Genomic DNA, 18470 nt, shown 5'->3' on the forward strand with positions numbered 1-18470 from the left:
TTGTTCTTGAGCTATGATGAGTAATAGAATGATCCTCCAAAGACTTCAAGTATAGAAGCCACTCCTCTTGATTGCACCCAAGATTATCCCTTATCTCTACTAAATAATATGTGCTAGATATTTGTTTAGTAGTTTACCTTAAAATTGATTACTAATACTCATATATTACATTAATAATATTAGTAATATGATTGAACAATTTGGATCATTATTTCTCAAGTTTTTAGAGAAAGATGAACAATAATGTGAGAGAGAGGAAAGTTATGCATGTGTATAAATGAACATGCATGAGTTGAATAGGTAGAGAACAAAATCTCTAGTATATTAAAGGGGGTCACGGTTTTGGGAGGTTTTGAAGACCAATATATGGTCCTTCCCTTTTTCCTTTTGTTCTTATCAAAACCTTAGGCATGTAAGGCTAGGTAAGTAGTGTTATGATGATGTTTGTTTTAGCTTATTAAAATAAAACACCACCATCCACTAACCCTCTTCATTTCGGTCCATTTACTTAAAATGGACTACCATTTTATTTTTGTCAATTTGTCACTTGTCACACAATATGTCACATGTAGTATGATACATGTTATTAATTAATTTAATGCATATTTATCACATAAATATCATTTTATGAATTAATTAAATTACATACAACAAATTGACTAATAATATTTGATCACATAAATAAAATGGGTCATTTAATTATAATTCACAACATCTTGTAATTATAATTAACCATTCATTCTCATCTCTATCGTTTCACAAACAATAAATAATTTTAGTAATAAAATATTTCAATTACTAAAATAAATATTATTTAATCCCATTATAATAAGATATCAATATTCTCTCTCACAAATTGAATTTTTCAATTTTAAGGAATTTATTAACTTGTATCGTCATACAATTAATCAACTTTACAGATTAGGGCACCATCCTTTAGGTGTGACCTTAAGGGATCAACTGACCACCACCGTCCCACGACAGTAACGTCAAACTCTAGCAAGCCAATCGTTACCGATTTATGTTGATCAGTTGACTATAAAATGAATCATCCCTTACGTATTCTTAAAAATGAGATTTAAACATGTGATCATCATGATCGACAATTGTGATCGCATTATTGTCGGGGACACTCCAACATGAATAGCCTAGGCAATTGTTATCCCCACACTAAGGTAAAGCACTACACATCTATAAAATCATAAGTCCCTCCCTCACTTCTCTCAAAATGATGAATATCTTGAACAAGGCACACAAAAAAAAAAAAAAAAAAAAATCCAAAAAATCAAAAAATGTAATGTAAAATTTGAAATGCAAGTTAGGGAGTTAGAATATTTACAAATGGTTGTTTAGGGAGGACTCCACCAAACTCTCATCCAATGTGAGATGTCAAGGGGCCATGTTCAAGGTGTTGTCGATTTTACTCAACACCTTGAAGAAGTAGTCGAAAGCTTGCTTATTATCATGATAAATGTCCTCAATATATTTTTGCACTTATTGTTCTCCATGATGGTCTTGGTTTATAGCATTACCAATGTAGGGATTGAATATCCCTTCGAACTCATCATCCCAAAGACCGCAAAATTCGTCTACTTGATCATTAAAAATTTCTTGAGTTGATGGAGACAACTCTCCTTCTTTCTTGTCTTGGCCAATGAGGCCATCTTCTTCACTTGTCATGGGTGAGCTTTTCAAGCTCTCATTGTTGCTATTTCCTTGTTCTTTCGATGGAGTATCATCCACTTTATTTTTCCATTGAAATTCCAACTTCTTCCTATCATCCTTCCGGCTATAGTGATCAACCATAAAACATGGCTCATGCAATCGGGGAGCTCTCATGGTCTTGTCAAGATTGAAAGTGATGGTTTCATATCCCACTTCAAGGGTGAGTTCTCCATGCTTCACATAGATCACCGCTCCCGCGGTGTGCAAGAAAGGTCTTCCTAAGATAATAGGAATGTTGGAGTCTTCTTCCATGTCAACAATAACGAAATCGACCGGGATGAAGAATTTTCCAATTCTCACGGGAATATCTTCCCATACCCCTAAAGCTGTCTTTGTTGATCTATCCGCCATTTGAAGCTTGATGTTGGTACATTTGAGTTCTCCCATTCCTAGCCTCTTGCTAACCGAATATGGCATCACACTAACACTTTCCCCAAGGTCACCTAAAGCTTTGTTAATTGTAGTGTCACCAATAGTGCATGGAATGGAGAAGCTTCCCGGATCCTTGAGTTTTGGAGGTGAACTCCTTTGAAGGATGGCACTACTCACCTTAGTGAAGGCAATAGTCTCAAGCTTCCGGATTGATTTCTTCTTCGTAAGGATGTCCTTCATGTACTTTGCATAGGCCGGAACGTGATTGATCAATTCCGTGAAAGGAATCGAGACTTCTAAATTCGTCACAATTTCCATAAATTTTCCAAGTTGGTCATCAAACTTAGTCTTAGCTTGACGACTCGGGAATGGAAGTCTAATCACAATGGGCTCCTTCTCTTTGGCCTTTTCTTCACTTTTCTTTGAAACTTCTTGATTGGTGGGTTCTTCTTCCCTAGAGTTTTGCACAACTCTTTCCTTGTCACTAGCTTCCACAACTTCATCCTCAACTTGCTTCTTTGGTACTTCATATCTCGTACCACTCCTCAAGTGAATGGCACTAACAGTTTCATGTATTGGGGGATTACTTTGAGGTGGTAATTGCCCCTTTTGTCTTTGAGAGTTTGAAGATGCTAGTTGGGTCATTTGAGTTTCCAACATTTTTGTGTGGGCTAGGATGTTGTTGATGGTAATGTCTTTTGCTTGGCTATCTTTTTGCATTTGAGTGAAAAATTCTTGTTGATTATTTTGCATTTGGAGGACCGCTTTTTGAACATCAAAACCTTGGTTATTTTGTTGATTGTATGGAGTTTGATTTTGATAACCTTGGTTTTGGTTGTAAAAGGGTCTTTGATTTTGGTTTCTCATGGGAGGTGGGTGTATGTTGGTTGAGGGTTATGAATATTTTGGCTTTTCTATGAGAGATTTGGGTGGAATTTGGTATTTTCATTGTAATAGTTGGAATAAGGGGTACCACTTTTGTATGCTTGAAAAGCATTCACTTGCTCATTTGTTCCCCTACATTCACTTTGGTCATGTCCCAAAGTTCTACAATTCTCACATATCCCACTTGGGATTGATGAAGATGCCACCATGGCATCAACATGATGCTTTGGTGATTTTGAGGCTTCTTCAAGCTTAGCCATAGCTTTCTCAAACTTCAAGTTGATGGTATCAATATGAGCACTAAGTTGAGCACCCAATTGAGTAATAGAGTCCACTTCATGCTTTTCTCCTCTAGTAGCCTTGCGAGGTCTACTATATTGTGAATTATGGACCGCCATTTCCTCAATATTGTTCCATGTTTGATTATCGTCAACTTCGGTGAACATACCATTTGATCCCATGTTGAGAATGTTTCTTGAGTCTTCATAAAGACCATTCCAAAATTGTTGTACCAAGAACCACTCGCTAAGTCCATGATGAGGACATGAGCGACAAATTCCTTTGAATCGCTCCCAAGCTTCATACAAAGATTCTTCGTCCCTTTGCTTAAAACCCCTAATTTGAGCTCTTAGCATGATAGTCTTTTCCGGAGGGCTCTAATTTTTTGTAGAAAGCTAGAGCCGACTTCTTCCAAGAGTCAATTCTAAGAGTAGCCTTATCAAGGCTCTTCAACCATTGTTTCGCGGTGCCAATTAGAGAAAAAGGAAATAAGACCCATCAAATTTGGTCTTGAGTCACACCGGTTTGTGAAAACGCATCACAATAGTCACAAAAGGTCTCCATGTGGGAATGAGGGTCTTCACTAGGCATCCCCCCAAATTAGCTTCTTTCAACTAATTCGATAAATGCGGATTTTGCAATGAAATTTTCGGTTAAGTGTTGTGGTGTGGGAGTACCATTGGGTAGGTTCTCCTCGGTTGGTACTGAATATGATGAAAATTTAGGCATTGTGGGTTGATTGTGTGATTGATTTTGTATTGGGTTCTCCTCACCTTCTCTTACAAAAGGGTTGATGAACTCAATAGTGTTTGGTTGAATATCTACAACCTCACCAATACCTCTCAAAATATTTCTAGCAAATCTTCTATTGGTTGTCAAAGTCCTTTCAATTTCGTGATCAATGGGTAACAAGTTACCTTGTGATCTTCTAGACAAGCAAAATATCAAACAACTCGAAAACAATTAGAACAAACCTTGAGGAGTTTTACTTCCCCAAGGCAAAGAAAGACGCAACTAATAACAATCAAAGAAAATGAAATCAAGTTAACACCGTCCCCGGCAACGGCGCCATTTTTGGTCGATCGCTTTCTTAGCTTAGATTTCGGAAACTTGTCGTTAGGAATACCTAGACCAAAACAATATTTATAACTTCACAAACAACTCTACTACTAGTAAAGAGGCAAGTAAAGGTCGGATCCCAAGGGACGGGTATTGATGTTGGATTTTCGATTGCAAGTAGTGGTGTCTAGGGGTGTCACAATTTGGGTTGAGATAAGAAGATCACTAAACTAAATAACAATAAAAGTAAACAACCAAGATGACTAAAATGAGATGTAAACATTTGATTAGAGCACTAGGGTGTCATGGGTTCATAGGGGATTCATGGGAATTAATCATACAAACATATTCTCAAATTATAAGCAAGCAATTATTGTTGTGATAGGATCGAGTTGGTTTATATCTTACAATCCTAGGAAGGTTTGGTTCCCGGAGCCGAATCGATTAGATTGTACAACACCTACAAGTCGACTTAATCCTCCCTACTCAACTGCATGCATGGTCTAATGAGACTCGAGTTGGTTTATGTCTTACAAGTCTCATTGAAAAAGTAAGTGATGGGTAAAAAATGCAAGGATTCATAGGCTCGCATTTCATCAAACATAACATGTGCATAAGTTGAGATCACAACAAGCAAGCAAATGAGCTATGAAAACATATTAAATTAAGCATGAATCATCCCCCATGTTGGTTTCCCCTAATTCCCCATTAACCCTAGTTAAGGAAACTACTCACTCATTATCAAATTTAACATGTTAACAAGGTTGTCAATCATATTAACAAAGCAAAACATGATGAATAAATGAAGATGATTAACAATAATTAAAAAGGGATTAAGAGAATTATACTTAATGATGATTCCAAAATAATAATGCAAAGAATAATAGAAGTACTTGATGATTGATGGAAGGTTGTCAATCTCCCAATAAACCTAAATAATCTTCAATTACCCAAAATAAAAGATGAACAATAGAGAAATTAAGGAAATGAGATTTGTATTAATACTTGATTAGAAGTTGTATTACAAGATTAAAGAGAGATTAGAATATTATAAACTACACTAAAGATTGATAAGAAGAACATGATAATCTAATTAGACTAATGGGGTATTTATAGTGGGAATTAGGTGCACAAATTAGGGTTACTAAGGGCTTAAATGACGATTAAGTCCTTGAGGAATCGCTCCTCTCAAGAAAAGATGTGGGTCTCCTTTTAGCTAGTCTTTCAAAAATAAGCGCATCTCGAATGAAGAAAGAAGAGGACGTGTTTCTTTGGAGGACAATCCGAGCGTCCAAGGGTTGGGACGGGCGGATTGGGAGCTTCTGGACGGGCGGCCTAGCGGTAAGGACGAGCGGCATGGCGAGCTTCTGGACGGGCGTCCCGAGGGGTGAGACGAGCGGATCTTAGCTCAACTTCCATTTCTTCTTTTCTTCTTTTCTTCTTCCAACAATCCTCCGACATTTTGTTGGGGATGCAAGGATCTTCTTCATCATTGCCCATCTACTACATTATGTACAAAGGCCTTCTAGTCTTGTCTTCTTTTTTATGCTTGGTCATTAGATTCGATCAATTTAGTTCTATTTTGCCATGAAAATGCAAGGTTTGCACTCTTCTCCTACCAAGGAAGCAAACCCTCAAAGAATATGCAAAACAAAGGGCTAAAGATAGTAAATGACCCAAATATGCGCTAAAAAGCATAGGAACGAGGCTAATTCTAGGACTAAATATGCTCAAATATTGATCACATCAATGCCAGGGCTGAGAACATGAGTGTAGAAGAGATCATTAAGATGTTGGAGCACCAAGATGCTCTTACAGAGGCTTTACAGAAATTCGGGAAAGATAAAGAGGCGGGGGCAGATTACGCTAAGATAAGTATACATATAGCGAGTTTTAATTCAAAAGAGTACATGGGCACGGGTGCGCCAATTCTGCTGGATAATTGGCATAGAGAGATGGAGAATATACTCAATTTGGTTCATTGCCAAGAGGAACTTCGGGTGGAACAAGCTGAGTTCTACTTGAGGGAATCAGCCAGAGAGTGGTGGGATAAGGTTAAGGTGAGTGCTCTAGACTTGTATGTGAAACAGGGGTAACCTGTTATACCTTGGGATGAGTTTAAGAGGGCTATGAGGCGAGAGTTTGTGCCAGAGCATGTGCGTAGTAAACTGAGAGAGGAGTTTGATGACTTCAAGATGACTTCTGATATCACAGTTGCTGAGTATTATCATAAGTTCAACGAGGAGTCTAGGTACGCAGAGGATATAGGGCTGAGCCAAGAGAACTTGGCATTGAGATTTGAGAAGGGGTTGACACCAAGGATTATGAAGAAGTTGTCGGTAGGGGTCCTTACTGATGTTAAGGAAGTATATGAGCATGCTGGGAGAGCTGAGAGGTTGGTAGAGATGACTAAGGAGAACCGAGAGAGAGCTGCTGAGAAGAGGAAGGCTAAGAGTGAGGGTTGTTAGAAAATATTGTGATTTAAGAATTTATTAATGGGTTTTAATATTTGAGTAAATATATAAATATGATTTATCCTCCATTTATTTCCGTAGTTAGTGGTTTTTATATGATGGTGGTCAATCACATTTATGTGGGTGATCTAATGAGTGATTAGTATCACTATTATTACATTTGTCCGTTTTGAATATTGCATTTATATTGGGTTTATAATTACCTTTACAAATGGTGTGATCTTGGTCTTTATTCACCTTAATTAGTTTTGACCATCTTATCAATTATTCAATAGATATGAGGATCTTTTTTCTTCTGCGAATATGGCTTTTGAAGCTACATGCAATCATGCGAGACGACGAATGCAAAGATTAAGAACATTTTATTATTATCATTATTATAATATTCATAAGTTATTTTTATCATATAATATTATTATTGAGCATCGGCCGATCGTCGGTTCGTGGGCTTCTCTTGTTGCTACCGAAGGAGTCCAACGGGTTGTCGTATATTGGGAGAGGAACGCACTATTTGGTAACCAGTGCAGTGGAGGCGGTATCTTGGGAGAGGAACGCACTATTAGGAAAGCGCCTAGCGCGATTCGACCCAGGCTACATCTTTCTTCTCTACTCTATTTTATATTATTGTTCTTTTATTTACGCCATTTATATTTTTGTATATTGTTGTAATATTATTTACGGTAATATTGCTCCACCTTTTCTAACAATCTAAGAGAGATAAGCCGCGGTACCGTAAATGATATTATAAAGTTTTTAGTAGATTAAATGTCATAACATAGAATAGCATGTTATTCGTTGTCAATATGTTTGCTAAAAAATATTGATGTTTTCATTAGGCCACTAGCTTAATATGATATAAAAAATATTGCTTGATCCTTTACTGCTTGAAAAAATTCTTTTAAGTTTGTGGGATGCTGGTTATAGAGTTCATCCGTATATCTCCGTACATGTTTCTTACGGGTTAGTATTTTGTTCTTTTCTTTTTGATACGTAGTAATGGTTATTTGATCTTTTCTTTTGTTTTTGTCAAACACAAATATGTCGTAGTTTTATGTTTGGTTGTCTGAAGCTTGAAACAATGGAAATATTGACTAGTATTTAAAGTGCCGGGTTTAATTTTATTTGCTACAAAGGATTGAAATGAGACTCTTCTCTTTGTTTTTGTTCACATAGAAATGCACTCTTAATCAAAGTGTTATACATACTTCTAATCTGTTTAATACCTTGGTGATAATTCAATTGTTTTTAGTTTGGATAATTATATACCGAATATTATATTACCAATTTTATAATTTGTCTATGGACTTGATAAATGTGGGGGTTGTTTTCATTTTTAAGTTTGTATAATATTTGGCTCTAGTGGTTATGGGATCGATTTCTTGTTCGAATATTCATGTTTGTAACAATTTTTTTTTTTTTTTTGGATGATGAGAATTATATTATGGATGATTTACGTTTTTCGGGATAGATGATATTTTTTTAAAGTTGGTAACCATATTCATATGTCTCTATTATACGTTGAGAGTATTGTTAGATGTGAATTTTTCGCTATAAAGAATTTCGTGAATAAGTGTTTTTTAATGGTTACTCCTATTATTTTGATTGAATGAGTAGGTAACATACATATCTTAGTCAATTGGTTTATCTATGTCTATGCTTTTATATGTGTGATAATATACCATGACAATGTAACGATAACAAATGTCATTGTTTTATGTATTATGGATTAATGCATGGAAATGAGCATTTATAATGAGATACTCATAAATATGGTGCATCGGAATTTCGTAGTTTAATGAGTGTTGATAAGTGTTATTGTATATTGTAAATGTTATAAAGATTAACAGTTGTTTCAATATTTATATAGATCTTAACACTATGTTTATTTAGATTTGATATGTGATGTATTTAGAACATTTGGAGTTTTGGTTCGGTTTGCGATTTTTTGACTACTATTAAAGTAGTGACATATATTCATGAGATTTTATCATATGTATGTACTAGTTTAAATATGGTGAAGGCATGCATAGAATTTGGGACATAAATTATTTATCGAATGTTTATTATATATCTCGCTAACTGTATTTTTCCTTCTTTACTTCGAAGGTTTATTGAAGCGAGTTGGATTTTAATCTTGATGCGATCAAAGGCTCCATATGGCTATTTATTTTATATTGTGGAGGTGCATTATTATGGAGATATGATGCGGACTATTATTATTATTTTGGATATTACGAGCATGGAAGTGAAATTGTCAAAGAGTTATTACGACGTTTTTCATAAGCCAATATTGTCCGAGCCTATGCATTTGAAATGCTTATATTGTTCGAGCACATATATACCTCATATTCCGTTATTATTTGTTGATGGAGTTTTAGCTAAAAGCTAAAAAGGAAAAGCGTGATGAGAAAGTGAGAAATTTGATATTTGAGACGTGGTCTTTGAGACACGTGTTTTTCCATCATGATGGTAATCTTATTTGAATATTCAGAAAGTGATATCACGGATCCATTTATGAGAAAGCTGGCCAGCAAGTACGTACTTGAATTATGAGATTTGAATCGTCGAGGGGAATGAGACTTATTGCCCATGTGGTAGCCATCGCAGTGGAAACCCGTCTTCAAAGATTGGAGATCCCATGAAAGAAGTTCAACGGGTAATAACGAAGCTGTGGGTGGGCTAATTAAGGAGAGCACCATTTGTTTGGGGGATATTTTATTTTGATCCGCGTCTCATTCCTATGGCGAAGTGTGATATTTGTGTTTTATGAGGTGCTCTCATTGTTTTTGGTTGTGACGGTTTGAGGTTGAGCATTGACTCTTAATGAATCCGAAGGCATAATTTTTGCGGGGTGGATGTCACACCTATCCTTGGAGGATTCACCTAGTGAGTGTTCGTAGTGTGGTCACTACTATGGGACGTGGGCAACTCCCTAGATACACTCATGATACAAGATACATGCGCATGACCATTAACGCGCACCACTGATAGAACCTGATCGATTGCTCATACCGTGTGTGTGGTGAGTCCAAGCTTGATCTAAGGGACCTAGTTCAAAGTATTTATACTACTATGGTTCTTTCAAGTGCAAACTCACTTACACTAAGTGTTGGTTCAAACCCGGAAGGTACCTACACCTATTACGCGGTATTGTATGCTCAATATTATTACTTTTATATAAAAAAAAATATTTTATTTTTAGATTATTAAATCTTATTTATTTTTATTTTATTATTTTAAAATCTTTTTCAATTCTTAAAACATGTTGGGGATTGTTAGAAAATATTGTGATTTAAGAATTTATTAATGGGTTTTAATATTTGATTAAATATATAAATATGATTTATCCTCCATTTATTTCCGTAGTTAATGGTTTTTATATGATGGTGGTCAATCACATTTATGTGGGTGATCTAATAAGTGATTAGTATCACTATTATTACATTTGTCCGTTTTGAATATTGCATTTATACTGGGTTTATAATTACCTTTACAAATGGTGTGATCTTGGTCTTTATTCACCTTAATTAGTTTTGACCATCTTATCAATTATTCAATAGATATGAGGATCTTTTTTCTTCTACGAATATGGCTTTTGAAGCTACATGCAATCATGCGAGTCGACAAATGCAAAGATTAAGAACATTTTATTATTATCATTATTATAATATTCATAAAAGTTTTTTTTATCATATAATATTATTATTGAGCATCGGGCGATCGTCGGTTCGGGGGCTCCTCTTGCTGCTACCGAAGGAGTCCAACGGGTTGTCGTATCTTGGGAGAGGAACGCACTATTTGGTAACCAGTGCAGTGGAGGCGTTATCTCTCTTAGGAAAGCGCCTAGCGCGATTCGACCCATGCTACATCTTTCTTCTCTACTCTATTTTATATTATTGTTCTTTTATTTACGCCATTATATTTTTGTATATTGTTGTAATATTATTTACGGTTATATTGCTCCACCTTTTCTAACAAGGATGGTGGTCAGTCTAGTTACAAGAGAGGCGGCCATAACCAAGTGAGAGCTTACTCTTCGGGGTCGGGTTCAGCAGTAGAGCTCCTTACGGGCATGGACGTGGTGGTAGTAGTAGCAGCTGGGGTTTATCTTGCTATAACTGTGGCGGTGTGGGCCACAAGAGACATGAGTGTACCAGTGCTATGGGCAGGGGTTTTCAGAGGCAGTCACAAGGGGAGTTTCTCTCAGGGTCCATCTCAGAGCTATGCTAGTAACAGACCGGCTGGGTCGTGGAATAATCAGGGTGGACAGAGTAACAACAATGGTGGGGCTAACCGCAATGGCGGTAATTTATACTTGAGACCGGCGATGAATAACAACCAGAGGTCGGCTGCTAAGCCGTCTACTTATGCTAGTACTATCCAGGGAGGTGGACAGAAGACTAGTGGTAAGCTGTTCATGATGGAGAAGAAAGCAGTTGAGGATGATGCTCACGTTATCACGGGTACTTTTCTTGTTAATGGAGTCTTTACCTTTGTTTTGTTTGATTCGGGGGCGTCACAGTCCTTTCTATCATCGAGTCATGCTAAGTTTTTGGGTTTGGGTGAGTATGAGTCTGTAAAAGAGGAAATTTTTATACCGTCAGGTGAGTGTATCTTGTGGATGATTGTATAGAGGTGTGTCTATGATAGTTGGGCAGGTTGACCTACCAGTGGACTTGTTAGAGTTTCCCTTAGATGGTTTTGAGATGATAGTTGGTATGGACTGGTTGGGTAAGTATAAGGCTAAGATAGTTTGTCATCAAAAGAGAGTTTCTTTAAGAGGTCCTAAGGGGATTAGTGTGTCTTATCGTGGGTTTGTTAGCAAACCCAAAGTAAAGTTAATTCCAGCAGTAACCTTGAAGTCTTATCTGAGGAAGGGGTGTCCGTTGATCTTATGCCATGTGAGAGATCATAGTATGGAGAGTCCGACAGTTGAGCAGATACCAGTGGTGGGAGAGTTTTCAGATGTTTTCCCAGATGAGATACCGGGATTGCCACCGAAGAGGGAGATAAATTTCAGTGTTCAGTTGAAACCAGGGACGGGACCAATCTCTAAGGCCCCGTACCGCATGGGTCCTAAGGAGTTGGAGGAGCTGAAGAAACAGCTGGATGATCTGATTGAGAGGGGATACATTAGACCTAGTGTATCACCATGGGGAGCACCAGTTCTGTTTGTGAAAAAGAAAGATGGGAGTTTGAGGTTATGCATTGATTATAGAGAGCTGAACAGGGTTACAGTGAAGAACAGGTATCCTTTGCCGAGGATAGATGATTTGTTTGATCAGTTTAACGGTGCAACGGTCTTTTCTAAGATCGATTTCAGGTCGGGTTATCATCAGGTGAAGATTCGGGAAGAGGACATACCGAAGACAGCTTTTACATCGAGGTATGGTCACTATGAGTATGTTGTGATGCCGTTTGGGGTGTCTAATGCACCTGTAGTGTTTATGGATTTGATTAACCGGGTCTTTAGTCAGTTTTTGGATCGGTTTGTGGTGGTCTTTATCGATGATATCTTAGTCTACTCTAAGACTAAGGAGGAGCATGAGTAGCATTTGAGGATAGTGTTGCAGACTTTGCGAGATAATCAGTTGTATGCGAAATTGTCAAAGTGTGAGTTCTGGTTAGAGGAAGTTGTTTTTCTGGGGCATGTGATTTCAAAGAAGGGTGTTGTTGTGGATCCTGCAAAGATAGAGGCAGTTACTCGGTGGAAAGCACCGAAGAATGTAGCAGAGATCCGGAGTTTCTTGGGTTTGGCAGGGTACTATCGACGGTTCGTGAAAGACTTCTCCAAGATAGCCAGACCTATGACAGCTTTGATGAGGAAAGAGAACAGGTTTCGTTGGGATGAAAGTTGTGAGAGGGCGTTCCAAACATTAAATGAGCGTTTGACCATAGCTCCAATCTTAGCATTACCTGAAGGGGGTGAGAACTCTGAGGTATATACAAATGCTTCGAAGAATGGTTTGGGATGTGTGTTGATGCAGAACGGGAAAGTGATTGCCTATGCTTCTAGGCAATTGAAGCCTTATGAGGAGAATTATCCGACACATGATCTGGAGTTGGGTGCAGTTGTGTTTGCTCTCAAGATAGTGAGCTTTATGGGGCGACCTTTAAGATGTTTTCAGATCACAAGAATCTCAAGTACATCTTTACTCAAAAGGAATTGAACATGAGACAGAGGAGGTGGAAGAAGCTGATTGGGGATTATGACATGGGCATTATATACCATGAAGGGAAGGCTAATGTGGTTGCAGATGCGTTGAGCAGGAAGAGTGTGTATTCTCTATGCACAACTATGTCTTTGATGAGGTTGAGAGATGAGGTGGGGAAGATAGGGATACATATGATACAGAAAGGGGACGTTAGAGGGGACTTGACAGTGGAGCCAGACCTTTATGATGATACTCGCAGGAAACGGACTTTGGATCCTAAGATTGAGGATTGGAGAGCTGGAGTAGAGAATGGGACGGTGTCTTGATTCTCTATTCATACAGATGGTAGTATGAGATTTGATGGGAGATGGTGTGTTCCTAGTGATGAGGAGTTGAAAAAGGTGATCATGACAGAGGTGATTGCACACCATATTCGGTACATCCATGCGGTGACAAGCTGTATATTGATTTGAAGAAGACTTTCTGGTGGCCTGGGATGAAGAAGGAGACAGCTGAGTTTGTGGCTCATTGTTTGATATGTCAGAGAGTTAAGGGAGAGCAGCGACGACCACAAGGTATGATTCAGTCCCTTGAGGTACCTAAGTGGAAGTGGGAGTCCATTTCTATGAATTTTATAGTGGGTTTGTCGAGGAGTCAACAGGGTAACAACATGATATGGGTTATAGTTTATCGATTGACTAAGTAAGCTCACTTTGTGCCGATGAAAGATACTTGGACCAAGATACAGTTAGCTTTTGCTTATAGGAAGCATGTAGTTCATTTGCATGGGGTGACTAAGGATATAGTGTCAGATAGAGATGCGAGGTTTATATCACGGTTTTGGAAAGAGTTGCAGGAGTTGATGGGAACTACTTTGAAGATGAGTACTGCATTTCATCCTGCGACAGATGGCTAGACAGAGAGGGACCATTTGTTTCGGGGCACGACAACTCCGAGAGTGTTAGGGCCAGACCCGAGTGCTGATGGGTCCGTCCCAATTCCGAAGTTCGATCCGATGACGGTTAATGGCTCACATTTGAGACGGTCTGAGGAGGATTCGAGCTTTAACAAGGAGAAAGCAGTGGACTTCCAACCTAAGTCCACGGATGCCGGCATGCGCAACTTAGAGGAGAGGGCTAAGGTACTTCTTACAGCCCCGTATCCGGAGAGACTAGTGCCAACAAAGGAACAGGTATGTTTTAGTAAGTTTGAAAAAGTTATTCGTAGCTTGAATGTACAAGTACCCTTCCTTGAGTTGGTCAATCAAGTGCCTGCATACACTAAATTCATGAAACAACTCCTGTCTAAGAAAAAGTCATTTGAACATGTTCACACTGTCGCATTAACTAAAGAGTCATGCTCTTACTTGTCTCACACTGCACCCCATAAGCTAGAGGACCCGGGTAGCTTTTCTGTTCCTTGCAATATAGGTACCTTCTCTATTGAGAAGGCATTATGTGACTTAGGAGCTAGTATAAGCGTCATGCCTTTGAGTCTAGCTAGGAAGCTCAAATTGACTAGGTTCGCAGTGACAGACATGACAGTATAGATGGTTGATCGATCTGCGGTCCAGCCAATAGGAGTCTTAGAGGACATCCCTGTCCAAATAGGGAAGTTCTTCTTCCCCGTCGACTTTGTTGTACTTGACATGCCTGAGGATGCTCATATACCCATTATTTTGGGTAGGCCATTTCGCACACCGCCGGTGCAAGTCATAGATGTCGGTCTAGGAACCTTGACTTTCAAAGTAGGAAAGCATTCTATTGTCTTTGCCCAACCTGCTAAGAAAAAGGACCCCATGTGGCCTGTGACTTGTAACACGGTTTCTGAAAAGAAATCGTACTTTGTGCTTCCTGAATTGCCCATCTCTATTACTACTTCTGTGTTAACCCCTCTGCCCCGAACTGGGAGCAAAAAGGAGGAAGAATCTGTTGTTTTAGATGTTGCAGGAGCTGGTTTGAGGAAGGAAGTGCTGCAAGTTGCTCCAGCGGTAAAGAAGTCGTTCATTCAAAGAGGAGGACTTGGTTGCCTGAGCTATGGAATTGATGAGGTAGTTGATGACGAGCCAGTCAAAGCCAGAAAGTCTGATTTGGATCCCGACAAGCCCGAAGAGATCCTTGATCGGGGAGATGATGAGAGTGTTGATCCGTTGAGCCATACGGACGTGGAACCTAAGAAGGGTGCATTTTTGCTCAAATAAGCACCGTTGAGGCTACCTCTAGTAGCCCGGAAGCCGACGAAGTGGGCCATACCGTGGTCATTCTTGATCAACTATTAGTTGATCGAGCTCTTCATAAACTTCAATTTATTTTCTTTTGTTAGACGTTTTTTATTGCTTTTGTGTGCGCTAAAACTTCGCATTTTATTTTGCTTGCTTAGGATTTTATACGTTTGAGACTTTATTTTGGGTTTTGCGCAATTTTGGGCGCGTATTATTGTGCACTTGCAGGTTTTTAGACCTCATTAGCTCAAGTTATTGAGCAAATACGAAGAAATAAGGAGTACAAGAAGGATTTGATCGATCGATCGGCTACATTGGTCGATCGATCGAGTTGCACTTTCCAGGAGCTCATGTTTCGACGCATTAGTCGATTGATCGCCATCCTTAGTCGATCGACTAAAGACGTTTCTTTGTACCTATTCACGACCTCTCCCCTGCTGTGTTTGGTCGATATGCGGACTTAAGGGAGTTTTCTACTCCACTTTATTTTCCGTCCAGTTAGTTATTTCTTCTAATTTTCTCCATTGTGCACATATTTACCGCTTCAAATTATCTTCTCGATTTTATGCGTGGGTTTTATTTGTCTTTCAGGTACTTATTAGTAGCACTGCTGGCTACTGAAACCTCCTAGCTCACGCTGGTTTGGGGAGGTTTCCTTTTGCTGCGCTTAAAGTCTTGTAAGTTCCCGATTTTCACTTCATGTCTTATTTATTTCATTTTCCTGCAAATTCCCATTTCTCTTTTCTTCATTACATGATTTTGCACAATGGGGACATTGTGCGATTTGGTTTGGGGAAGGGTTTTGCGTCGCATGTCATTTGCTTGCATTCACGTTTACATTCTGTTTTGCATTGTTTATTTCATTCTTATATTCAAAAAAAAAAATTGAAAAATTTCAAAAATTTCCATAAAATGCACGTTTATTTTAGCATATAGGTCGAGTCGGAACGGTAGTATTTCAAGGATGATATTGCATTCTGCATCTGTTTTGCCTAAACCCTGCTAAATTGACATGTTATTAGTAGAATCATATATGCATAGTCTACGAGTTTTCGTTACTTATTTGCTGAACTTGAACCTTGACTTTGAAAATTGGCAAACTACATCATATTTCTGAGATTTAGAGCCTATAACTGGTGACATCTATGACCGGTTTATTTAGGAATGTGAGTAGTACTCCTTATGAGACATGTCACATAAATGTGTATAAATATGAACTTAATCTGCTTAATACCTGTACGCATTCGGTCTGTGGTTAGTTGACACATGTGGTAGAGGTTTCCTTATTCGTTTTGCCCATGAGCTCCACACTGCCAAAAATATCCTTTTTTGTCCTAATTACTACATCCTACATTTAGCTTGTCCTTTGTCAAGCTAGTAGTCTGTGTTCTTGGGGTTGTTACTCATTTTTGGTGGCATATGCTCTGATGAGACGTTATTGGGAAGATGAAATAAAGGAAGGAAAGAAACAAGAAAGAAATAGAAAAGAAAAAAAAAGAAAAAAAAAAGATGAAAAAAATGATTCGAAAAAGAGAAAAAAGAGTTTTGTACTGCTTAAGCAGTCGATCGACTGCCTCTGTTGGTCGATCGACCGAGGTTCGAGAAAGAGAAAGAATCAATTCGCATAATTCAAGCCTTTATCTTTTGGCGATTTTTGCTCCCATGTATTATTCATATTTTATGAGGAGTTAGTTGATTACCTTTATACCAGGAGACTGTGAGATTTGTGCTTGCTATGGCACCGTTCCTTTTGTTTTTTGTTTGAGTAAGAAGTTGGATGTTGCCATATGGTTCCGTTTCGGTACTAGCTTGATCACCTGTACCTCCACTTTTCCATAATGTTTTGCCTCTTCTTACCCATACCTCACATATCCACATTTATACCTCGGCATGTGTCATGGTCTTTTGTTGGTTGGAATGCGTATGTACGGTTGTAGAGATTGCTTTCATATTAGACTGCAGGCATGTTCTAATAGGTCGTAGTTAGGTGAGCGTCATTACATTTACTTCTTTCTATCTTACATATATTCATCTAAACTTATTGAGTGATTTGAGCGACCCGCGAGAGTCCAATTTGATAAGTCTCTACAGTTGACGGTTCAGTAGTTTTAATGACTCCATAACTCGTTTGCATGATTCATTTGCTAATTGATTGTTGGTTGTGCATTAAATTGGTTTAGGCTTTACATGTTGCATTTCGCTCTGAGATTGAACTCGTTCCATTAGGTCATTAGATCGAGTCTAGTTCTTGCTTGGGGACAAGCAAGGGTTTGGTTTGGGGAAGTTTGATGCGTGTCTTTTATATGATGTTTTACATCTCATTTTACACGCATTTCAGAGCTCATTCATGTAGTTTATGCTACATTTCTCCCTATTTCCGTCTACTTCCGTATTTTTGTACATTATTGCAGAAATGTGAAGAATCCAGCGGAAATCGAGTTAAATCCGTCCCCGAGTATCTTGTATTGCATTTGACGTGAAGTATTCACCCGAGGAACGAGCTTGGTGCGCAATTCAAGGCCCAAAAGACAAGTCCACGAGTTTATAGAAGTCAAGTAGCAGCTCAAGCAGTCGATCGACCACTGCCATCAGTCGATCGACCAACCATCGGGTTCCAGAAGTCACTGTTCACTGCTATTCACTCGATCGACCTGTCCTTGCAGTCGATCGACCAGGTTGCTATTCCAGACGAGAATTAAAAGACCGGGAATCTTGAAGCCCAAAGTTATGTTAGGTTTAGGAAATAAAGCTACGTTAGTTGCTATATAACGTAACCTAGAAACATCAGTTTTAGCATTCAGTTTTTACATCCAGTTTTTATCTAAGTTTCATATTCAATTTTAGAATATCATAGTTAGGGTTTGGGATATTGATTGCATCGTATTTTTATTCATACTTCTAATCATTCCGTTACCGTTCTCCTGCGATTTTCGGTATTCTTCCTGTTCTACTTTCAGTTCGTCTTATTTCGTTATTAGTATAGAATTGCTAGTTAGATTCCCGAAACCATCTTATTATTGCATGTTAATTGTTTGTTCTACCGCTTTAATTATGAATTCAATACTTTTATGCCCTAGTATTATTGTTGTTATCACTTTCAGCATGAGTAGCTAAATCAATTGTGCTAGGATGTAGGCAAATTATGGCGTAGGCAGTGTAGTATTAAATTGCACTGAATTCGCGTGTCAGTCGATCGACTGACATACTTGGTCGATCGACTGACCTCGTGAGGTTACCTTTCGTTTTAATTGGTTTTAATGTTGTATTTAACGAATCGAATGCATGCGACCAGTTAGATGC

At 38.4% G+C, this 18470-nt stretch overlaps 1 non-coding gene across 1 annotated transcript; it reads left to right on the plus strand.

Annotated features, from left to right (window-relative positions):
- The first annotated feature begins 3510 nt into the window (after positions 1 to 3510).
- LOC141624666 (small nucleolar RNA R71) lies at positions 3511 to 3617 on the plus strand. The gene has a single exon (XR_012534472.1). It is a non-coding gene; the product is annotated as a small nucleolar RNA R71 (small nucleolar RNA).
- Positions 3618 to 18470: the final 14853 nt, after the last annotated feature.

This window comes from Silene latifolia, chromosome X (assembly GCF_048544455.1).
Source record: "Silene latifolia isolate original U9 population chromosome X, ASM4854445v1, whole genome shotgun sequence".
In the NCBI taxonomy this organism is placed as follows: domain Eukaryota; kingdom Viridiplantae; phylum Streptophyta; class Magnoliopsida; order Caryophyllales; family Caryophyllaceae; genus Silene; species Silene latifolia.